This window comes from Hyperolius riggenbachi, chromosome 8 (assembly GCF_040937935.1).
Source record: "Hyperolius riggenbachi isolate aHypRig1 chromosome 8, aHypRig1.pri, whole genome shotgun sequence".
Taxonomy (NCBI): Eukaryota; Metazoa; Chordata; class Amphibia; order Anura; family Hyperoliidae; genus Hyperolius; species Hyperolius riggenbachi.
Genome location: NC_090653.1, coordinates 74569676 through 74594998, shown reverse-complemented (window position 1 = coordinate 74594998; position 25323 = coordinate 74569676). Strand labels below are relative to the sequence as shown.

The 25323-nt window shown below is 43.1% G+C and overlaps 1 protein-coding gene across 6 annotated transcripts in view; it reads left to right on the top strand.

Moving 5' to 3' along the window:
• The window catches only part of LOC137528929 (leucine-rich repeat and fibronectin type III domain-containing protein 1-like protein), an 874345-nt gene that overhangs the window by 134736 nt on the left and 714286 nt on the right, over positions 1-25323 (top strand). The window lies entirely within an intron of this gene.

Here is a 25323-nt window from a genome sequence, read left to right as displayed (position 1 = left end):
AGGGGCCAGGCGGTAGCAGAGTTAGATTTCCCCCATGGCTATCAGACCCCTGGCTGGTCTCCCCCCATGTGTAATGCGTACCCTTGCCCTGCCCCGGAGCCCATGGTGAGTGTTGCAGGCTCACCTACCCACTGGCACGCCTCCTCCCGCGTTACATGTCTTTCTCCCTTGCTGTCAGGGGGCCTGTACCACGTGACCCTGCCACATGTATGTGATGGTAGTACATGTGGCGGGTAGCTTAGGTATCCTTTAAGTCTACAAACACTAGGTTTGCATCTCCATTAGTATTTAACTCTATTCAGCAAACCTGTCCACAAAGCCTGTATACTGTTGTCTGACCAAAAGTGGTAAAGGTGAGACAGATTCAGCAGACAAACTTTATGTGAAGGAAAGTTCATTCAGCTGTATTTGCAATTCTATAGATATACTGTAGCTCACTAACCCATTGCTTGTTTAAAGGGAATCTGAATCGAACTATATGGAGGCTGCCATATTTTCTTTTGAACTATACTAGTTGCCTGGCAGCCCTGCTGATCTATTTGGCTCCAGTAGTGTTTGAATCACACCAGAACAAGCATGCAGCTAATCTTATCTTGTCAGTTTAGTGTCAGAAACGCCTGATCTGCTGCATGCTTGTTCAGGGTCTATGGCTAAAAGTATTAGATGCAAAGGATCAGCAGTACAGTCCGGCAACTAGTATTGCTTAAAAGTAAATAAATAAGGCAGCCTCCATATACCTCTCACTTCAGGTTCCCCTTAAGTTATATGAGCAGATATTTGCTCTTAGTCAAGTACTGGGATAATCATGCTCATTAATAAAGGCACCAATGGCTGACCAGAGTGGTTAACTACCAGCTTATTCAGACATCCAGATTGTCTGTTCTGCAGGCATCTTTTCTCCTTCTTAAAGGGAACCTGAGGTGAGAGTGATATGGAGGCTGACATTTATTTCTTTTTAAACAGCACAAATTGCATGGCTGTCCTGCTGATCCTCTGCCTCTTTCTTTAGGCATAGACCCCAAACAAGCATGCAGATTAGGTGCCCTGACTCATGTCTGGCTGGATTAGTCACATGCTTATTCCTAGGTTGTGACTCAGACACTACTGATGCCAGAAGATCAACAGAACTGCCAGGCAACGGGTATTGTTTAATCTCACTAATATTATAAATGCAAAAGTTTGGCTGTTTGGATGTGTGTTACGCAATCACGCAACAATGGCTGAATGGATTTGAATGAAATTTGGCACACACATAGTACATTACCTGGAATAACATCAAGGATACTTTTTATCCCCATAACCAAAAAGTGGGCGGAGACAAATACAAATTTCCCTGGGAAACTGCAGCCATTCTTACACTGTTAATGGCAGGGTTCTCAAACTTTGCACAGTTGGTCACTGGGTTTAATGTTGTGACTGGGATTAATATTCAGAGAAGTGGGTGGAGTCTACAAAAGCCAATCAAAATTCACCTGTTCATTTTCAAGGGTAATATTTCATTGCTGCTATTCTTGCACTGTTAATGGCACAAGCCTCAAACCTGGTGCAGTGGGTCATTGGGTGACTGGGGTTCAAATTCAGAAAAGGGAATGAAGCCACAGCCAATCAGATTTGTTTAATTTCATTGCAAATTATTGATGCCAAAAACCGCAAAGCTCACAAACTTGGTCATTGAGTAATTGTGTGTTAGGGTTAGAAAAAGTGGGCGCAGCCAACACCAGCCAAATACATACCCGGGCAACGCTGGCGCATCAGCTAGTAGGAAATAACTGTGCAGGCTTCCATATCATTCACTTTGATTCACTTCAAGATAGCTTTATACTATACAGTGACCACCCCATTTATCTAACAATTGATAACGCCTTGAATGGAAATAGATTAGAGTAGTGATCCTTGCACCACTTGATTTTGATAACATTTTAGCAGAAATCTGTTTGAAAGCCCAGTAAATCACAACCACAGCTGCAAGTTTTGTACCAACCAGTGCATTCACAAACTGCTAAGTGGCTGTCCACTGCTGACCCTCCAAGTTTATTTTAAACAAAAAGGCATGCATCTTTGAACTGGTAGTTCAGTAGAGATTGACTGAGGCTTTGGGTGGTAAACTATTTTTGATTCCATGTGTCGATCTAATAACTAACAAAATGGCGTAGCGAGCGGCGAGCATCAGATTGGGTTTGGGAATCAGATCAGTGACTCATAAAGAGGGGGCTGAGTTCTGATAGCTGCATTGTTTTGTAATTTTAGTTTGCAGTCCAGGCAAGGAGGGAAATAAACAGGCTTCTTGGCACAGACTCCAGGTAAATAAAAATATAAGCCCTGCAGGCAGTATCTTCCATGGATTGCTGCAGCTTGGCCGTAATACCTAAAGGGGAAGCTGCTGTGTACTACAGAAAAAGCAGAGGAAGCAATCTGTTAACGCTTTATCACCTTGGAACATTGTGCTCTGAGGCCCTGCAGCACCAGTGAAGGTATCAGTGAGTATGCAATGAACGCATGGGCCTCAGTAATGTATCACAGGCCTCAGTCCTTGCCTCACGCAGTAACTGATTGTTATTCCTGGGACACACTATGCAATTTCCTGTCACATAGACGGGTTGAATAGATAAAGTCCAATCTGATTTCATTTTTCTGATTGTTTTTTTTTCAATTTTATACAACATCGATCAGAAAAACAATCTGAAATCAGATTGGACCTGTGGAAATTATCTATTTGACCCGTCTATGTGATGGGAAATTGCATGGTGTGTACCAGGTGGTGTTTGCTTACCCTGGCAATTAGAAAAGTATTCGTGGATTCATCATGTATAGTAGATTTTATCAAAGTGATTTAATTGACCGGAAAACTATTAACAAAATTGATGCCTATATGGGCAGCCTTACCCTTTTACCGATCTGTCTGCCTTGAAAGTCAGGGACTACCTTCATATTCCCCAATTCACAATAACTTGAGTGTTAAACAGCCAATTCAGTGCATCTGTTGGTAGAGGGGTAGATACGTTTAGGGCCGGGATGTTCAACTCCAGTCCTCAGGGGCCATATCCATGCCAGTGTTGGGGATGGACAGAGAAATGGAGAAATATATTCTACTTGATGAACCACACCTTTCCTCATTCAGTCCCATCAATTTATTTGAGCTGTGCCAAAAATGTGTGAGGACCTCAGACCTTGAGGGCTAGAGTTGGACATCCTTGCTCATAGAGGGGACCAAGGCAGTGGAGCCTGAGTCGAGGCGTTAGAGAAATTTTGGGTACCTGCAGTAAGTGATGGTGGTTTCATAAAACTGAGGAGTTGGATGATTTTTGTTCCAAATCTACAGCCAGGGCCAGTTTCACAGCGCCCTGAGCGAAACCTGATTTTGGTGGCCCCTCCCCCTTCATCCTCTTCACGTGCACACACACATATGCAATTCACCTTTCTCCTGAGTTACCTCCTAAACACAGACACAGAACATTTATATCGCGCTTTTCCCCTGGCGGACTCCTAGGACAGTGGTTTCCAACCTTTTTGAAGTTGTGACACATCACATATGTATAATAGAAAAGTACTAATAATAACCACAAAATGGATGGAAAAATACTGAATACACTTAAAAATGAAGGCTAGAACCTTTCAGGTATATCAATAAAAACAATCAGTGGGACAGTTAGGTTCCCCCCCAATTGGAATGCTAGCACAGCACCGACAATTTGCACCACGTGTTATAGGTGCAGTACGTCCCCCCCCCCTCCAATAAAATACCCTTAGAGTACTGTAAGTATAGGTAGGTAGGTAGCCAGGTATAGGTGCCCCCAGTGTAGGATCTCATGTGCAGGTGCCCTCAATATAGGTAGCCAAACATGGGTGCCTCCAGTATAGGAAGTCAGGTGTTGGTGCCCTCAGTATAGGTAGCCTGGAGTAGGTTCCCTCCCTCAGTATAGGTAGCCAGCTATAAGAGCCCCCTTGGAAGCCAGCGCCCTGAGCGACCGCTCCAGTTGCTCAGGTCAAAGGCCGGCTATATCTACAGCCTTGGTAAGAATTACGCTAAGGAGTCGGAGCAATTTTGGGTACCTGGAGTCTGAGCTGGTAGTTTCATAAACTGAGTCGAATAATTTTTGTACAGACTCCACAGCCCTGAATAGGACTTGCTCACAAAAAAGTACCTGTGAGCACTGCTCTCTGTTCGGCCCTTTTTGCACTCCATCCCTCTTGTGATCATTGGTCGCAGGTGGATTAGCGCTAGAGAGGAGTGTGGCATGCTAAGCAGTATTTATGTATACAGCATTCAGTGTTTGGGGATCCAGAAATGAGTAACTGCCGCATTGGTGGCCTGATCACACGATGTGTCCCCTGTTTAATTGCTTTATAATTAATGTATTCTACCAGAAAAAATGGCAAACAAGACTGGAATACATTGGCTCGTTATCTCATTGGCAGCTGATGGGATTATCAAATCACTAGACACCTGTATAATTACTCATAGCTCCATGCGTTCCCCATTATAAAGAAAATCAAATTATCCTCAGTATAATTTTAACTTAGCCAGCCATTTAATTCTATCAACTCCTATCAAATGCTGTGTGAGGCTCTTTTTAATGCTTTTAGAGAATAGTAAGAAATGTTCATTGATGGAAGCAGGCTAATTGTTTTCTCTGGACTATGTAGGGCAGTCATGCAACACTTGCTTATTTTAGAATGTAGTCGCTGTTTCAATCAGTAGAGTTGTGGTGTTTTGGAAACTGTGTGTTAACTTTAACTTCCCCTTTAACGTTAACCACTTCACCACTGAGGGGTTTTACCCCCTGACCACCAGAGCAATTTTCACCTTTCAGCGCTCCTTCCATTCATTCGTCTATAACTTTATTATTACTTATCCCAATGAAATGAACTATATCTTGTTTTTTTCGCCACCAATTAGGCTTTCTTTAGGTGGGACATTATGCCAAGAATTATTTTATTCTAAATGTGTTTTAATGGGGAAATAGGAAAAAATGTGGGAAAAAATTATTATTTTTCAGTGTTCGGCCATTATAGTTTTTAAATAAAGCATGTTACTGTAATTAAAACCCATGAAATGTATTAACCCATTTGTCCCGGTTATAAAACCATTTAAATTATGTCCCTATCACAATGTTTGGCGACAATATTTTATTTGGAAATAAAGGTGCATTTTTTTCAGTTTTGCATCCATCCCTAATTACAAGCCCGCAGTTTATAAAGTAACAGTGTTATACCCTCTTGACATAAATATTTAAAAAGTTCAGTCCCTAAGGTAACTATTTATGTTTTTTTTTTATTGTATTTTTTTTTTTTTTAATTACAAAAAAAAAATAAAAAATTGGGGAGTGTGGGAGGTAATGAGTTAATTTATTGTGTAAATGTAATGTTTGTATATGTAAAATGCTTTTAGGGTGTAGTTTACTATTTGGCCACAAGATGGCCACAGAGTGTTTGTTTACATGCGACCTGTAAGCGTCCGGAAGGACGCTTACAGGAAGCAGTAGGAGGCTGGGAGACTCACAATGATCTCGCTGTTTCTGAAAGAAGCAGCAGATCATTGCGGGGGCTTAGATCAACGAACGGGAATGGATTTTCCCGTTCATTGATCTCCGGGCGAGCGGGCGGCGGCGCGCACGAGCGGCGGGAGCGCGGACAGCGGCGGTAGCGCGGAAGGTACGGATTTCTCCGTCCCTGGTTTTTTAGGAGGGAAAAAAGGGGCGGAGAAATCCGTACGCGTGGGGGTAAAGTGGTTAAACCATTCCTGATGCCTAATGCTGGGAATACACCATACAATTTTCTGTTAGATTTTCTGTTAAGCTGGCCTTACACTGGCCCGATTTGCCGCCGTTTCGACAGCAGATTCGATCACTGGGATCGAATCTGCTGCCAATCGTTCACGCTACACGCCGAATTTTGATCCATTCCGTCCGATCCCGTCGATCGCGCCGTGCGGAAAATAACCGTCGATCGCCCGCGGGTAAAGAGCGCATCGCTAGCGGCGTTCGAGTGCCCGACGACCGACGCAATAGAGCCGCATACATTACCTGCTCCGCCGGCGCGACTCCCTTGTCTCCGCTCTTCTTCTCCGTCTCCGTCTCCGCTCTGGTCTGGTCTCTGGCATGCTTCCCTTCTTCCTGTCCCGGCAGGAAGTTTACAGTAGAGGGCGCTCTACTGTTTAAACTTCCCCCAGACAGGAAGAAGGGAAGCATGCCGGAGACCAGAGCAGACCAGAGCAGAGAAGAAGAGCGGAGACCCGGGAGTCGTGCCGGCGGAGCAGGTAATGTATGCGGGATGGGGGGAAGCGGTGACCGCACCACCACAGATTGTGAATGGTTTCAGGCTGAAATCGGTTCACAATCTGTTTGCAGTAAAGGTAGCCATACGATCCCTCTCTGATCAGATTCGAGCAGATAGGGATCTGTCTGTTGATCGAATCTGATGGCAAATCGACCAGTGTATGGCTACCTTTAGAGTGCATAGTTAGATTATTTTCTGTAGAGAATGGTCATTATCTCTGGTGCATTGTCTTCTGGTTATCTCCTGCTGAGTAGAACAATGCCTAATTGCTCAGCAGATAGATTGTCAGATAGATACATTTCCAACATGTTGAACTTTAGCTATCTGGCAGGTAAAGCTAACAGAAAATTGTATGGTGTATTCCCAGCATAAGGGCTGGTTCACACGGATGTTTTGCTGGCAATAAACATGGCGTTTTAAAAGCAATGTTTTTAGGGATCTGCTGCCGTCCCATGCAAGTGAATGGGAGCGTTTAGTACAAGCTTTTTTAGACTTTCATGAAAGCCTGGCAGTTAATCCCAGCATCTCGTCACATCTCATCTTGTCTCAAAAGCAACATGCAGCTTCTAGAAGGCGTTTGAAAGCCAGCAAAAGCCACTTAAATCCCATAAAAGCCCAGCCTTTCCCTGTACTTCCTGCAAAAAACACCAAAAGCTGGGGAAGCGCAATGCTCTCCTGAAAGCCAGTAAAAGCTAAGCTGTTAAACTCTGGCATTCTTGGAAATAAAAAATAAACCACGTTTGGGCAAGACACTGAGCAGAAGCTCAGCAGAAGCCCATGTGAACCTCTACCTGACACCCAACCCTACCCTCCCGCACATCTACACTAGTGATAAACATGTCTAGGAGAACACATGGAGAAGCATGTGATCAGTTTGGTCAGGTGATATATGTATACTGTAAGTCTTTGATTTGCTAGTCATGATCATGTGCTCGATATTCAGGCCGACCGCGGGGTCGGCCTTACTGTGCGAAGTTCTGCTGTCAATCATGGCCACGTGGGCCCCAGCGAACTACGCAGGCCTAGTAGTTCTACACCTGCGCAGTTCGCCTTTGCCCACGTGGCCATGATTGACAGCAGCGCTTCGTGCAGCCGCAGTAAGGCCGACTCCGCGGTCGGCCTGAATACCGAGCACGGAGACCCGGACAGCGGCGGGGAGAGCGGAGCTGTCGGCGTGGGACAGTCTGCTGCAAGGGGCTGGAGAAAGCCCCAGGTGAGTAAAGCTCATTTTCACTTTTTTAGCTGATAACTCCTTTAATCAGGATGCGATCACAGCAAATCGGAGCTCTGCAAATCTATCAGCTGATTGAACAAATCACACGCTTCTCCATGAGTTCTAGACATGATGACTATCACTAATCAACACCTGCCTAAAGGGGCCCATACACTCAGCCGATTTTCTGGCCGACTGATCGATCCCGATCGATCGATTGATTGTTTGCAAATTGGTTGGCCAGTCGACCGATCGATGGCCGATTTCGATGGATTTCCATCGAACTGGCTGGGTGGAAAATTTAGGTCGATCTGATGAGATTGCTTATCAGTTTGCATTGGCCTTAATGGAAATCTGATGGCAAAAAAATGCCATCAGATCGAATTTCAATAGATTTCAAACTGAAATCTATTGGAATTCTATCCTGGTAAAATTTTTTCTAAAAACGCATCAGATAGATCACCAGATGCATTTCTTATCTATCTGCTGCCAATCTGACGAGTGTATGGGCACCTTAACCCTTAACTCTTCCTCTCCTATGTGATATTAACCCTTTTCTCATGCCTATCGCTACCCTACTGTCCAGTGCTATCCTCTTTCCGATGACACTAAATATCCATACCCAGTAGCTAGTAAGTTCTTCCTATGCTATACACCAACACTCCTAAATGCTGCGGAAGGCCCCGGTTTTCAGTTGCTCTTAGTTATAAAGAAAACTGACTTTCAAAGTAATGGCCATGTTTCCCAATGGCACCTTTCACAAAACGCGTACTAACGCGTACCAACTGATTAAGTGTAAATGGGCCCTTACCCTGACCAGTACTCTCCTCTCATATTCATCCTTGGTACCGATTCCAAACACTGAGTGCTGAAACCTCCACAGTACAATTGGTGCGGTCCTCCTGACGCAAGTCCTCAGTAAACCCTGTGCTGCTCCCATATTGCTAACCCCCTCCCCCCCTTTACAGCATCATTCACTGAAACCACGTCCATAGACACTAAGTACAGTATACTGGAAGTTGGTCTATGGCTGAAGGAGCATCACATCCCCTCCAATCAGCAGTGAAGGAAGAAGGAGAGTGGGCAGGCACCATGCCCCTCCCCTTCCAGCTGAGAAAGCAAATGATGCTTCAACCTGCCCCTAATAAGAGGAGGGATCCCTGTAGGAAAGTTCAATGGGGATGTCATCAATGGAACTTTGGGTGTTGAGGTGAGTAAAATGAGGGTTGGTGGGAAAGGTGCTCGCAAATGTGTTAGTTGGGGGATTGCAAGGAAGGGGAACAAATGTATACAGAAGTCTAGATCGGCTTGAAGTTCATCTTGGACAACTTATGAAGACTTACTTACAGGTCACAATAAGGTTATTTTACGGATAAAGGGCGCTATTCGTTCATCTGTACCATATGAGTTATTTACCTTTTATTTTATTTTTTGGTAATTACTACAAAGTTTTAATGGTTCTGGCTCCATGTGTTCATTAAGCTGTTGCTATGGAAACACCACTTTTTTGAGTGGTAAATTACCTCTTGGATGGGGTAAATGTCGTCTTCACTCAAGTCATGAAAATGTCACAACCTCTATTTGTGTCACTTACTGCAGGATTATTACTGCAAACATTCAGCAGCTGTTGTTATATGGGGGAAATATATTAACGGCAGTTCTAAAATGCCCACATAACAGATATCACTATGCCAACCTTTACAGCAGGCATTCAGTATAGAACACCATCCAGATGGATAAATGCAACCTCCTTATCATGGAGTGTGGTAACCTCATGAATGAACACTGCAGGAGAAATGCTACAATTAAAGGACAACTGAAGTGGGAGGTACGGTATATGGAGGCTGCCATATTGATTTCCTTTTAAACAATACCAGGCAGCCCTGCTGATCTGTTTGGCTGCAATAGTGTCTGAATAACACCAGAAACAAGCATGCAGCTAATGTTGTCAGATCTGACAATAATGTCAAACACCTGATCTTGTTTTGTGGCCTACGGCTAAAAGTATTAGAGGCAGTCGGCTGAGGATGAGTAGGCTAACCAGGCAACTGGTATTGCTTAAAAGGAAGTTAACATGGCAGCCTCCATATCCCTCTGACATCAGTTGTCCTTTAAATCAGTGTTTCTCAACATTGTATTGAAATGTACCCCTTTTAAAGCCCTGTACTCACCAAGTACCCCCTAGCATAGCAAACATCATCACAAGTACCCCTTGACAAATGTATATTTAATTGTAGTACATGATGATTGGTTCCAAACAATTTCCAAGCATTTACAATTGCTTTTAATTAGCTAAAACACTAATTTGGTGTTTTTTAAATAAGATTTATCATTTTCTAAAAGGCTAAATTTGTTATTCTTGGCCAAGTATATGAAACACACACAATTGCTCACTACCAGTTCAAGCAATTTCCTACCTTTAGTAGTTTTGTTTTCTAAACATGCCTAACGTTTTTTGGAGCGTGTTTGCGTAGCAGATTGCAAATATTGTTACAGTAAAAGCTGTTAATGAACAGCTTCTGTAACAAAAACGCCTAGAAAACCACTCTGATCTTTTTCAGAGCAGTTTGAGCTTTTCCTACACTTTGAGGCAGAAACGCCTCAGAAATCTAAAAAATGCTGCAGCCCCCAAGTTTGCGTTTGTGTAAAAAACGAACCGCTCTGGTGTGCACCATCCTATTAACTTTCATTAGCCAAGCGGTTTTCACTTAGCAAGCGTTTTAAAAAAATGCTTCAGAACCGCTCTGGTGTGCACCTGAGTCAGGACTGAGTTAGCCACTTACATACCTGATATTTAACTCTTTCAGGCAGAGAAAGAAAAAAAGGAACACCGCATAGTTATTAGTGTGTGTGGCACTGTACATACCGATGTCTGTCTCATTATGTCACACGTCTCTTTGGGTACCCTTTGTGATCGATTTGATGAACAAGATAACAGTGAACATGCATGCCCATGTTCAGCCTTAGTTGTTTGTCCTTTTTATGTGTTTTTTGCTAGAATATATTTTAAACCGATTTTTTTATACAAAACGTTTGGAAAACAATTGCAATTTTTTTTCAATTTTAGCCAAATAAATGTTAAAAATACTTGTTGCACCAGTTTGATAGATCATGACTTTCTCCCTTTAGTAGAGGTAATCAAACTATGACACGCATGGGGTTATAAAAGCTGCCATTCAGGTACATGAAATTGCAGTCAAAAAGGTTCTCGAGGCTGGAAGCTGAGCTGCCTGTCAAGTGCACAGTTCAGCCTCCCATGTGAGAGAGCCTGTATACAGATGTTGAGTGTTTAACCACAGGCTTACACCCCCCCCTAGTGACCAGGCCATTTTTTACAATTCATTACACTGCAGCTTTAACAGCTTATTGCACGGCCATACAACTTAGTAGCCAAATGAATATTGCCTCCTTTTCTGCCTACCAACAGAGCTTTCTGTTGGTAGGATCTGATTGCTGTTGCGATTTGTATTTTTTTAATCATTATTTTTTTTTTTAAATTAAGCCTTTTTTTAATTGAATTTTTTTTATTTAAATACATTTTTTTTTTATGCCCCCTCCCCCCCACCTCCCCGAGATCCAATCAGTTTGATTGCCTCATAGGCATCAGCCTATGAGAGGGATCAGATTTTGAGCCACTCGAGGGGACAGCTCAGTGACAGAGCTGTCCCCCGTCAATAAACTGTTTTTTTCTCACAGCCTGCTAGCTGATCATGGAGCTCCGCTTTATGTCTCGGCAAGGAACAATTGCGCATGCGTTTTCCCTGCTATACTCTGCGCCAGGACTTGATGCCGATCAGTGTTAGGCAGCCCTGAGGGAGCCTCTCTGCGACTGCCCATCGGTGTTAGGCGGTCGCAGAGGAGTTAGAGGCACCGTAGTGACATACAGCGAGTGCTACTCATTAAAGGCTAAGGTTTCCTCGTCCGCTCGTGTGTGTAGAGCCGCACTGTGCAGGCACAGGGTCAGGCATGCCTGCGCAGTCCGGAGGTACACGCATGGAAGCAGAAACCTTAGACTTTATTAAGAAGGCTTCGCTATATGTCACTACAGTGCCTCTTTAAACACACCACTTGAGGGCGGGGCAGTCACGTGCAGGTCGCTGGCGTTTGTGCATACGTGATTTGCAGCTGTGTGTGCACGAGTACGCCACTAACCAGTGCGGTAAATAATTCAATATATACATTTTTACATGAATTCTCTCGTTTTCAGCATCAGAAATGTTCCCTATATCTATATATTGCAGTATATTAGTATGGATCCCTGTTCCGCCAGCAATGCTTGGCTTAGGCTGTTCAGCTATGCAGAATCCCCCCCCCCCTCCCCCCCAAGCATTCTAGTAGATCAGGTATTTTTTGTACTGCCTTCGGTATACAAACATTCCACAGTGCACATGCCAGTACTAAAGATTGACGTCACCTTCGCTAAATTTCAGAATGTAAATCAGAGAGAGATAATGAGGGCTAAAATTTGCTAAATTATTTATTAATGAATTTTGTAATTAAAAAAAATGTAATTTTAATAACCATGTTTAAAACCGTTTCTGTTTAGGTGCCAGTTATTATGCAGTGCTTTTCTGAGGTTCTTCCCTAGACATTTCCATCCAGTACCATCCATACGGCATGTCAGTTAGCTAGACTGTTGGCTGGAGTAGAAGCAGATTACTTGTATTTATAGTTGTCTACATACAGGTATTTTCTTCACTCTTTAGAACTGAAGAAAAACAACATTTTGTAGAACACAAAATGTTGTCCAGTTAAGGATACCTTTATCCATGTATTTATGTTGCATGTGTCAAAATGAGCTGTTCCTGGTAATCTTAACTTTGAGATTACTTTACTTTTTTTTTTTGCTTGTTGGATACTGACAAATAATGTTAAAGTAGACCCAAATTAAAAATACAAGATTTCAGAAATAAAATCTATTTTCTACATTATAATAATAAATTGCAGCCTTTTTTCAGCTGCATGATGACAAATATACAATATTTTACATTTATTGGAGGAACCCCTCCCTTCCTTTCATATTGCCGGGACAGAATCCGGCAAACTGGTGGAGTAGGAGGTGTCCGGCAAAGGAGGAATTGCTAATGGCTGCCACCTGTATGACCCTAGTTATGAAAAAAGAAAGGTGAAAAGTATGCACTGAAATGCTCATAGGCTTGAAGGAGTGTTTATTTATCTTTGTATGTGTCAGAGTGGTGCAACTAAATATTTTGAATTCAAAAAAAGTTTGGTTTGGATCTGCTTTAAATTTGTAAGGATGAGGCAAGTCATCTCATGCTTTGCACATGAGGGCTGTTATTTTTCCTAGCATACAAATAGTAAAAAAAATGATGAGAAAAGGAATACAAAGGATATATTTAAAGGTGCAATCAATTTTGAGTGCATTTATTTTGTCTCACAGATGTATTTTATAGATAAGTGAAGATGACTTATGAGATGCATTCTTTGTAACAGGGCCCTGCTATACAGGTCATTGCTTCTTTCACAGATGAAAGGGAATCCATCTATATCTTATGTGAAAACAATGGGTGAAATCTTGCAAATTGTACCCAAGTAATCTGATTTTCCATATGTACCTCTGATGACCAGCAAGTCCAAAACTGCCGCATGCAGGAGGAAATAAATGGCTCTGTAAGATGAATGATCACCACCAATTTAATAGTATACAGTTCTTTCACAAACCTTTTTGTACATGAATCTTTTTACAAATTACCATTTCAATTTTTCAGTCTGCAGTGTCAGAATTCTAGCAGTTTTATTTATGCAGGAAAAGCTGTCATATGTGTATGTTTTAAGTTTTAATGTTCTATGAAAAATTTCATTATAAACTGTAAAGTTAGAGTACTTTTTTAAAAAAATATTGCTCTGTGATATCAGCATATTCCAAGCAGTGAAACTCATAATTGGATTATTCTAGTTACAAAAAGCCAGAACATTCTTGTTTGTTAGTGCATGGCCTTGACATTTGAAAGATGCTTCTGTGTAAAGACCAGGCATGGTCGGAATAGGCAATTTCCGTTTCCGGCACAATTCCGTATTCCGACATATAGAAATTCCGTTACCGTTCCATTCCGACAGTATACCGGGTCAGTTCCGCGTAATTCCGATTCACACGGAATTCCGTCGGAAAAATTTTAAAATATCTCTCTCTCTCTCTCTCTCTCTCTCTCTCTCTCTCTCTCTCTCTCTCTCTCTCTCTCTCTCTCTCTCTCTCTCTCTCTCTCTCTCTCTCTCTCTCTCTCTCTCTCTCTCTCTCTCTCTCTCTCTCTCTCTCTCTCTCTCTCTCTCTCTCTCTCTCTCTCTCTCTCTCTCTCTCTCTCTCTCTCTCTCTCTCTCTCTCTCTCTCTCTCTCTCTCTCTCTCTCTCTCTCCTCCTCCCCATCCATCCATCCAACCCAGAACCTAGTGTGTAGTAGGTATCTGTCTTACCCTCTAGACCATGACCCACACTACATGCTAAAGCTGCCGGTAGCATAAACCATACTTCCATTATGATCAATTCGATAGAAAAAGTAGCATGATTAAGGATTTGTACTTTTTGAAAAGCATGCTTATTTATATACCATAGCTGGGATTTGAACCCAGAACCTAGTGTGTAGTAGGTATCTGTCTTACCCTCTAGACCATGACCCACACTACATGCTAAAGCTGCCGGTAGCATTAACCATACTTCCATTATGATCAATTCAATAGAAAAAGTAGCATGATTAAGGATTTGTACTTTTTGAAAAGCATGCTTATATACCATAGCTGGGATTTGAACCCAGGACCTAGTGTGTAGTAGGTATCTGTCTTACCCTCTAGACCATGACCCACACTACATGCTAAAGCTGCCGGTAGCATTAACCATACTTCCATTATGATCAATTCGATAGAAAAAGTAGCATGATTAAGGATTTGTACTTTTTGAAAAGCATGCTTATTTATATACCATAGCTGGGATTTGAACCCAGAACCTAGTGTGTAGTAGGTATCTGTCTTACCCTCTAGACCATGACCCACACTACATGCTAAAGCTGCCGGTAGCATAAACCATACTTCCATTATGATCAATTCGATAGAAAAAGTAGCATGATTAAGGATTTGTACTTTTTGAAAAGCATGCTTATTTATATACCATAGCTGGGATTTGAACCCAGAACCTAGTGTGTAGTAGGTATCTGTCTTACCCTCTAGACCATGACCCACACTACATGCTAAAGCTGCCGGTAGCATTAACCATACTTCCATTATGATCAATTCGATAGAAAAAGTAGCATGATTAAGGATTTGTACTTTTTGAAAAGCATGCTTATATACCATAGCTGGGATTTGAACCCAGGACCTAGTGTGTAGTAGGTATCTGTCTTACCCTCTAGACCATGACCCACACTACATGCTAAAGCTGCCGGTAGCATAAACCATACTTCCATTATGATCAATTCGATAGAAAAAGTAGCATGATTAAGGATTTGTACTTTTTGAAAAGCATGCTTATTTATATACCATAGCTGGGATTTGAACCCAGGACCTAGTGTGTAGTAGGTATCTGTCTTACCCTCTAGACCAGGGGTCCCCAAACATTTTGGGTTGAGGGCCGGGTCAACATACTTCAGACCGCTGGTGGGCCGGAGTAAACATAAAATGATGTAGAAGTCTTTGCGGACCAGACAGTGAAGCATACCCAGGTGACAATCTGCAAGCCAATTGGACAGCAGTGTCACCTGATGTGGAATTTGATTGGAAACCAGCAAAATTTCTGCTTTCTGGCTTCCATGTGGATGGGGGGTGCTGCACTGCTATTCCATATGTGGACCACCAATATTTAAAGATGTAGCTGACTGCATTTATAAGCAATACATTTTCTGTGTGGGGGGCCGGTAAGAAAGCCTTAGGGGGCCACATTCGGCCCGCGGGCCTTAGTTTGAGGACCACTGCTCTAGACCATCAACCACACTCAGGGCCAGGCTTTAGCATGTAGTGTGGTCAGAGGTGGGACAAGGTCCTTCAGCACCCAAGGCTGAGACAGCAAAGTGCGCCCCCCCATCCCTCCCACCCCAGCTGTCACACACTGATTGCTATTACACTAAGAGGTGCCCCAGCCCCCCCCCCCCACCCCCCCACCCCCAACACCTTAATCTCTACTTATCTGGCTTGCTGTCGCTGCCATGTATCACCTTTTCTTATTTCTTTCTGCTTCAAACACAATTGGGAATGACAGCTGAATGAATTGTGCACCCCCTCCTACACTGCGCCCTGAGGCTGCAGCCTCTCCAGCCTCAGCCTTACTAGTGGGTAAGACAGATACCTACTTCCATGCAGTGTGGTTCATGGTCTAGAGGGTAAGACAGATACCTACTACACACTAGGTCCTGGGTTCAAATCCCAGCTATGGTATATAAGCATGCTTTTCAAAAAGTACAAATCCTTAATCATGCTACTTTTTCTATCGAATTGATCATAATGGAAGTATGGTTTATGCTACCGGCAGCTTTAGCATGTAGTGTGGGTCATGGTCTAGAGGGTAAGACAGATACCTACTACACACTAGGTTCTGGGTTCAAATCCCAGCTATGGTATATAAGCTGTTTTGAAAATCTGCAATTCCCTACTGCATGAGATGGATGGATGGATGGATGGATGGATGAGGAGGAGGAGGAGGAGGAGGAGGAGGAGGAGGAGGAGGAGGAGGAGGGAGAGGGAGAGGGAGAGGGAGAGGGGGAGAGAGGGAGAGAGGGAGAGAGGGAGAGAGGGAGAGAGGGAGAGAGGGAGAGAGGGAGAGAGGGAGAGAGGGAGAGAGGGAGAGAGAGGGAGAGAGAGGGAGAGAGAGGGAGAGAGAGGGAGAGAGAGGGAGAGAGAGGGAGAGAGAGGGAGAGAGAGGGAGAGAGAGGGAGAGAGAGGGAGAGAGAGGGAGAGAGAGGGAGAGAGAGGGAGAGAGAGAGAGAGAGAGAGAGAGAGAGAGAGAGAGAGAGAGAGAGAGAGAGATATTTTATGTCAGTAAAACATTCTTGTGAGATTGTTATGTTTCTGGAGGGATGTTGACATGTTCTAGTCTCAGCTAGCTGATAACACATGATGTTTTGGGAACAGGCTTTATGAAATATTTAACAAATAAGGTGTTTTGCTAATTAGTTAAAGATGACTCAATGATGCCACCTGGCGGTTTCATAGTCTTATAAAATTAATATTATTAATATAGATTGTTATTACATGATGAAATGGTGACCTCTGCCGGTTGAAGTTATTATATTTATTCATAAGAAAGGCAAATATATAGAACATGATTTTATATTAAGATTTAATATGCAAATGATGATTGTTTCTTATGATTGTTTTAAGAAGAATTATATAATACGCTTTATATTTAAATGAGTGTATTCAAAGCCCTGTATGTTTCAAAAAGCCCTAAATTGCTGAAGATTCTCACAGGTCTGTGTTAGTGTCAATTTGACCAACCTTATGACTGGGAAAGTACCGAGACCTTCCAACCTAATTAGCAGAGAACACTTTATCAGAAATGCGTCATGAATTACATCGTTTAGTCTCAATGTCTGGGGCAAAAAAGTCAACCAGCAGACAAGATGGCTGGTGACGTCTATTTTTAATCAACTGCATCAGGAATTACCTAATCAGAATTTATAAACAATAATTTTATGATTTAGGTATTGAAAACATAATAAAGCATTGACGCACGGAAGCTTTAGCCAATCAGAACCTGGGATTCAGGGAAGTTCAAGATTAGGCAGCCATATTGCATCCTATCCCTATAAAAGTAGGCGCTGAAAGCTCATAGTTTGCAGAAGCCCAACAATCTCCTGAGGAGACACACGAGGCAGAAGCTACCTTCCCACTCGTGGTTCTAGATGCTGAAGAGATGACAGAGAAGGGGTAATAGGCTTAATATTCTGGTGATTTACTTTATTAATTTTTCAGCATTAAGTTCTGTTAAGATGTTAGTAAGAAGTTTTTTTAGAAGCTATTTTTTATGCTATTTCTTTAAGAAGATTACTACAAGTTTTACACAGCTACTAGATACACAGCTATTGATACAGATGAGACTACTTTTGATCTTATTCCACATAACACAACTGTTATATTCTTTTTTTTGAATGTGCTTAGAAGATTGATAAACGCTTGGCTATAAAGGCCATGATGAGATGGAATACTGTTAGAAGGAAACACTACTTGGAACTGTTCATATTTTGTCTATATGCTGTATGATAAGCAAATACAATTTTTTTATATAAAATCATATACTGAGTGCTCTGATTCATTTCAAGGTATACCATCAATCTATAATTACTGTTCTAGAGGGTTCAGACCCCGCTATGCCGGATTTATATGATGGCAATGCTTTAAGGGCTGGTCCTTTACTGAGTTAGCAATCATGAAAAAGGCAAAAACCACTCAGGTTTTTGACAGCAGCTCTGATTAAAAATGAAATAATATTTCCTTGTAACCATGGAATTACTACTCCAACATGGAAGTAAAATTTCAGACATAACCTGCGTTGGTTTGGTGTCCTAACTGCCTTGGCTGCGCACATGCTCAGTACAAAAAAGCCAGGGAGACACAACCGTTCAGTTGATGACGCAGGGACACTTGCATTTTATTGTATAGGATATGTGTAGTACGGATGATAAATAGAACATTAGTAGTATAGATTTTTTTTGTTCTAGCTTTATTTTTAAGATTGCATCAGACTATCACGGCTCTTAGAATTACAGTAAAACTTTGGATTGCAACTACGGTATCTCGGTTTGTAAGCGCTTTGCAAGGCATGCTAAAAACATTTGACGTTTTGCCTCGATAAGCAAGGTAAGCATTGATGTACAAGCATGGTACGCATACTCCTCATCACAACTGAAACTATGGTTCTTCTCTCTTTGACGTTGAAGGTTTTTTAATTTACCGGACGGTAAGGCATATACAGTGTCTCATTGGCTGAGGCGGTCATTATCGGTCACCTCAGATGACTTTGGTCCAGCGTGTGTAAGAGCCTTAAAAATCTGTAGTTGATTTATTCACTGTTGTATTCAGTTGTATTCCACCATTGTCATTGTCTGATTGTGTCCATGTGGCTGGATAGTGTACCGGTTAAGGGCTCTGCCTCTTACACAGGGGAATGGGGGGTTGAATCTCGGCTCTGCCTGTTCAGTAAGCCAGCACCTATTCAGTAGGAGACCTTTGGCAAGTCTCCCTAACACTGCTACTGCCTATAGAGCACGTCCTAGTGGCTGCAGCTCTGGCGCTTTGAGTCCCCCAGGAGAAAAGCGCAATATAAATGTTGTCTTGTTAAGTGTTGTATTGTTTATTGTGTATTGTTATACTCTGTATTCTGTTGTACAGTACCACAAAAGACATAAGCGCTATACAAATCAATAATAGTCATAATTTATATGAAATCTTCAAAAGAAGGCAAATGCAACTGTCACTGGATGAGTTATTTGTTAAAAATGCACAAAACACATCATCCGTCTTATAGATACAGATTATGGCCATTAGTTTCACTGCCGATTGTCTGCTGTATCTTGTTGTTTTTGCTATATTTATGTGGTTATTGCACAATGCCTTTGGGCCACCATTCTCTGGTTGCACTTTATTGTGATCTGAACCTGGGTTCAAAACACACACGGTTTCTCAATGAACACAAGGTTGTGTTACTTTACCAGCAGTACCAGGAAGCTTACCCAATAATGTCATTTGATATAATCTACATGATTTTTGAGCCATTAGGAGAGCGTATTGTTTTTTTGGGGGGTTTTAGGTGATTTTATGCTTTTGTTTAGGATATGTGGTTTATGGAATAACACCATTTTGATATTTTTGGAATACTTATACAGTAGTGCTGAATATATGAGCTACCCTTTGTTTCCTACTATCTATACTATTTGATCATAGTACACTCTCAGTGGACGAGTGCGGTATAGCTTCCTATTTTGCATCGGTATTTTACTTTATACAATACCATGAATTTAATATTTTTTCTGTAAATGTTGTTGGGTTGTGGATCAATCTAAGTTTCCATTAATCCTTATGGGGAAATTCGCTTTGATATGAGTACTTTATATTAGAAGCATGTCTCCAGTAGAGTTGGGCCGAACCTCCGATTTTAGGTTCGCGAACTTCCGCGAAAGGTTCGGTTCGCGAAAAAGTTCGCGAACCGCCATAGACTTCAATGGGGAGGCGAAGTTTCAAAGTTTTAAAAAATTCTATTAACTGGAAAAATGATAGAAAACATGTTTCAAAAGCTCTAATACCTGTAGCCACACCTAATTGAGTGAAATACACATCACTGCTGGAGGACCCGCCCACCCTCCCTCCTCCAAGCAAGGTCCTTTATACCATTTGCCTACCTACACTAATTAGTTATGGGACAGCTGCTACACACTCTGCTAGGGAGATTTTAATTCCTCCCTCCTCCCACCTCCCTCCTCCCACCTCCCTCCCTCCTCCCTCCCTCCTCCCTCCTCCCTTCTACCCTTCTACCCTTCTACCTATTCCCTCCTCCCTCCTACCGGAGGGAGGAGGGTCTCTTCTGCCAGGGAATTATACTATTTTAAAAACCAGTATACATCATACCATAGCTGGTACATCATACCATAGCTGGGAATACATACATGAGTATACATCATACCATAGCTGGGAATCGAACCCAGATCTCACTGTGTGGTGGACACGTCACCCTAAGCACTGTACCACTACAGAAGTAAGTGAAGCTAGCCTAAAATGTAACATTTATGCTCAATGCAATAGAACCATTAGGTTGCTTAAAGGAGAACTGTAGTGAGAGGTATATGGAGGCTGCCATATTGATTTCCTTTTAAGCTATACCAGTTGCCTGGCAGCCCTGCTGATCTATTTGGCTGCAGTAGTGTGAATCACACCAGAAACAAGCATGCAGCTAATTTTTCCTTTTAAAATAATACCAGTTGCCTGAATTGCCTGCTGATCCTGTGTCTCTAATACTTTTAGCCACAGCCCCTGAACAAGCATGCAGATCAGGTGCTCTGTGAAGTCAGACTGGATTAGCTGCATGCTTGTTTCAGGGTGTGATTCAGCCACTATTGCAGTCACAAAGATCAGCTGGACTGCCAGGCAACTGGTATTGTTTACAGGAAACAGCCATATCACTCTCAGTTAAGGTATGTATTCCCAGCTATGGTATGATGTACCAGCTATGGTATGATGTATACTGGTTTTTAAAATGGTATAATTCCCTGGCAGAAGAGACCCTCCTCCCTCCGGTAGGAGGGAGGAGGGAATAGGTGGGAGGTGGGAGGTGGGAGGAGGGAGGTGGGAGGAGGGAGGTGGGAGGAGGGAGGAGGGAGGAGGGAGGTGGGAGGAGGGAGGTGGGAGGAATTAAAATCTCCCTAGCAGAGTGTGTACCAGCTGTCCCATAATTAATTAGTGTAGGCAGACAACTGAGGCAAATGGTATAAAGGACCTAGCTTGAAGGAAGGGAGGGTGGGCGGGTTCTCTAACACTGAAAGCAGTGTGTTTGACAATAACGTCTGCTGACAGTGAAATGGAGGCTAAAAATTTTGCTCAATACAGCATTATGGGGCGAATCAAACTTCCGCAAAAGTTTGCCTGATGCAGGCGAACGCGAACCCCCAAAGTTCGCCTGGAACCGTTCGCAGGCGAACCGTTCGGCCCAACTCTAGTCTCCAGGACGAATAATGCCCGCAAACCAAGATTCCACTGTAAATGTAATACATTACATATACATTCCCTTTATGAAGGTCATTCTATAATATGCGGTATAACATGGGCTAGACCAGATCTACCATAACATCACGTATTGTTTGGCTGAGCAGAGTTTTGAATAGGAGTACCTGCTTGTTCTATCCGCTAATGTATGACGGTACGGAGGCCCCCAGCCTGGGGTGTATGGTGATTGGTGAATGCCCACCTGGCCTGACTGCAGAGGAATAACTGGCTGGAGCAGGTGGTAGTGCTGGAGCGGCAGAAGGTTTGCTCATCACTGTGGTCACGGGCAGGAGACAGAGGAGGCAGGAATATGGCGCTGCTGGGCTGTAGTGCTACGTGAATACAAAACCTGAGATTTATTGTCTTGGATTTCAGCAGTAACAGATGGTGCTTTCTTCATACAGCCTCCCTGGCAGCGGATAGGCTCATCAGCACCGTTATGTCTCCTCTTCTGAGCCCCGACAAGGACTTCTGTGCCGTATATAGGTTTAGTTTGTGCATGCAGTTTTAAATCCCATAGACCACTGCATGAACTTGCGCTAAACCTTGAAATGTACAATCTAGTCAGTTCTGATCAATTTACATTCAAATGAGTTCATTGGACACACTTAGAAAACCCCAGGCTTCAATTTTAAATACATTTTTTTTTCTTTAGCAGGTGTCCGTTACTGATTTAACAACACCATCTTACATCTAAAAAATCAATGCTAATTACACACGGTCAATGAGATACTAAGGAGTCCAGCTCGCATGCATATATTATGCAGATTGGACAGGAAGTGCATTTGATTGGCCTACTTCCAACATGCATAACATTTGCATTAGGCTAAAAATTATTAGCATCTCACTTACCATCTTGAACTATAATATTTTGTGATGGGGGTCTGGAGTACCTGTCATTCTTCCAGGGGAAGATAAAAAAAACAGGAGTGAACTGGGAGCCCCTTGTGGTCAGGGCCGGTTTTAGACTTTCTGCTGTCTGAAACAAACTTCAGAGGTTCCCCACCTCGCCCAGAATTATGTCACTGCTATAGATCGAGTGCAGTAATTGACCAATCTTTATTACACTTTTTACTTTAAAGGCAATGATGGTAATGATCCCCTCTATGTACTTTGAATATCAGTCTGTTTCGCCTCCCACTGCTTCCTCGGGGGCACTGTTAAAATCACACTGGGGCCCATAGATTTGTAGCTGTGCCACTGGCCATGAGGTTAATAAAACAAGGAAAGAACAAGGCTATAACCTTGCGGTAATGAAAACAGGCACACAAGTCACATCAAAAGTTATAGCAATCCATAAAAAGGAGAGGGGAAATCGCAAAAACACATGCAAAATAATAAAAATGTATAGAGCAAATCCCAGTATAAATTTAAGAAAAACGTTACTCCTGAGTCAGCTGAAGAAAAGAAACGGTGTGTGTAACAGCAACAAGGGGGGTGATATACGGATATTTGGCTTTAATATCCAGCCTGTAAGCAGAGTCTGTGCAGCTGTGGGTTCTCTGTGTGCTGCAGGGGGAAGGCTGAGATGCAGAGGATTCCCATAACACTATATAGTCACATCTTTTTCCTGTCCCATTTGCAGTACAGTCATAACGGTCTCAGTAGCGAGCAATACTTTATCTTATTATCCTTAGGATATGGGCAAATGAGCATTTTTTTTCTCCTTTTTTCTGCATGTGTAAGAAGCTGGCGGAGTGTCTGCAGCTCGCGAGTGAAAGATGGATGTAGGGAAGAGCTGTGAGAATGTAGGACGTGCGCTACTTCCAGCCGCTCTCCTTCCTGTGATGTCTGTCTCTGACTTCCCTGGCTATCTGTGTTATGCAAATGCTGCAATGAGGAGAGACACAGTCACTTGTAGCAGACGAGCAGAATGGATCTGGCATTGATCTGACGTCAGGAAGCGAGGCGACTGATGGCTTTGTTGTGCGGGGCAGGAACGTGAGGCGGTAATGTCTCTGTGCTTTGTTGTGATGCACGTAGCGGCGCCAAATCACTACAATGTTCTCCATTTCATTTAGCGCATCTTTAGTCACCGAAATTGGCCCGTGTGACCAGGCTGAAATCAAATTACTTGTTGGGAAATGTGTTTTCTTTACATACTGCAATTATTCTCTGGAATGGTCTCTGATCCTTAAAGGGCCCCTGAACAGGTTTAAAAAAACATTTACACTTACCTGGGGCTCCCTCCAGCCCATTGTAGGCAACGAGGTCCCCCGGCGGCTTCCTGGCTCCTTCCCAGGTCCCGGTTACAACACAACGTCGGCCTGAAGTCGTCAGGTCTGCTTCCCGCTGCAGGCGATTGCGGAATTACAACGGCCAGCTACGAGAGTCCTTCTCATGCACGGTTCAATCTTAGAGAAACGCACATGAGCAGGACTCTCACGCCAGCCGGCATGATGACGTGACCGTCCGCAGCGGGAAGCAGATCTGACTACTTCAGGGCGGAGTCATCGTATAACCAGATCCGGGACCAGGGAAGGAGCCGGGAGGATGCTGGTGGGCAGGAGGAAGTCCCAGGTAAGTGGAAATTCTATTTTTCATAACCTGCTTAGTGTCCCTTTAACACCTATATGGAGGCTCAATGAGTCGGTGTGGAGATCATGATGGCCACACCCATAATGAGATGGGCCCCCTAGGTGTGAAGGGCACCAAGGGAAGGCAGGAAGTTTCAGGTTTCCTTTAATAATAGTTTTGTGTGCTGTGTAAAGGACCACTATCATGAAAAATAGTACCATTTAAAATGCTTATAAACACATACATGTGACGGTGCATTTACATTATGCGCGTTGCGGTGTGTTATAACGTAAGTAATCGCACACCATTGCACTGCAATGGTCACATTTACATTGTTGCATTGACTCTGTGCTGCTTTAAAGCGGTATAAAACCCTGAAGTAATATTCAATAAAAACATGTTTTCCTACTTTTTATATGCCATACGGTTATCATATTTACTTTTGTGCAGAAGTATTATTATTCATTAAGAAATTACAAGTTCCCAAAGTACATGTTTTTTGCTCTGAGAGCTGCCTTTGCATTTTATACATAACTGTTTTTTTTCATCTTGTATTGAAGGCAGAAATGCTTTCTGACTGTCTGTCTGTGTTCAGGAGAGTCTGCACAGTCAGTGAATGTGTCACATTGTGTCACATTCCTCACTTGATACAGTTGATACAATTAAGTAAACACAAGATAACATTATCTCCAGTTCGGATGCGTCCAGCTTTCTCTGCACTAAGCTTGTAACGCCTGTGTTTAACTAATTGAATGCTGTTCTAGTAAAAAAAATGGTGGTAGCATATAATATGTTGTAAATAATGTTTTAGAGCAAAGAAGAAATGGTGAGTTTCATTCCGCTTTAAAGGGATACTGTAGGGGGGTCAGGGGAAAATGAGTTGAACTTACCCGGGGCTTCTAACGGTCCCCCGCAGACATCCTGTGTTGGCGCAGCCACTCACCGATGCTCCGGCCCCGCCTCCGGTTCACTTCTGGAATTTCAGACTTTAAAGTCTGAAAACCACTGCACCTGCGTTGCCGTGTCCTCGATCCCGCTGATATCAAGAGCGTACAGCGCAGGCCCAGTATGGTCTGTGTCTGCGCAGTACACTCCTGGTGACATTAGCGGGAGCGAGGACACAGGCGTGCAGGCGCAGTGGTTTTCTGACTTTAAAGTCAGAAATTCCAGAAGTGAACTGGAGGCGGGGCCGGAGCATCGGTCAGTGGCTGTGCCAACACAGGATGTCTGCGGGGGACCATTAGAAGCCCCGGGTAAGTTCAGCTCATTTTCCCCCGACCCCTACAGTATCCCTTTAAGTTCTTTAACCTCCCTGGCAGTCTATTAGGAACCGCCAGGGGGCAGCGCAACACTATTTAAAAAAAAAAATTATATAATGTAACGAGCCTAGGGCGCGGCGCGGCGAACAGCGGTGATCGAGCACGGAGCGGCGGCGATCGGAATGCACACGCAGCTAGCAAAGTGCTAGCTGCGTGTTGCAAAAAAAAAAAGTTAGTAAATCGGCCCAGCAGGGCCTGAGAAATCCTCCTGCGCGGCATAGCTCGAGCTCAGCTCGGGCTTACCGCCAGGGAGGTTAAGTTCTGCCGCAATAACGCAAGCTGAGCTGTTTGCTACTGGACAATGTGC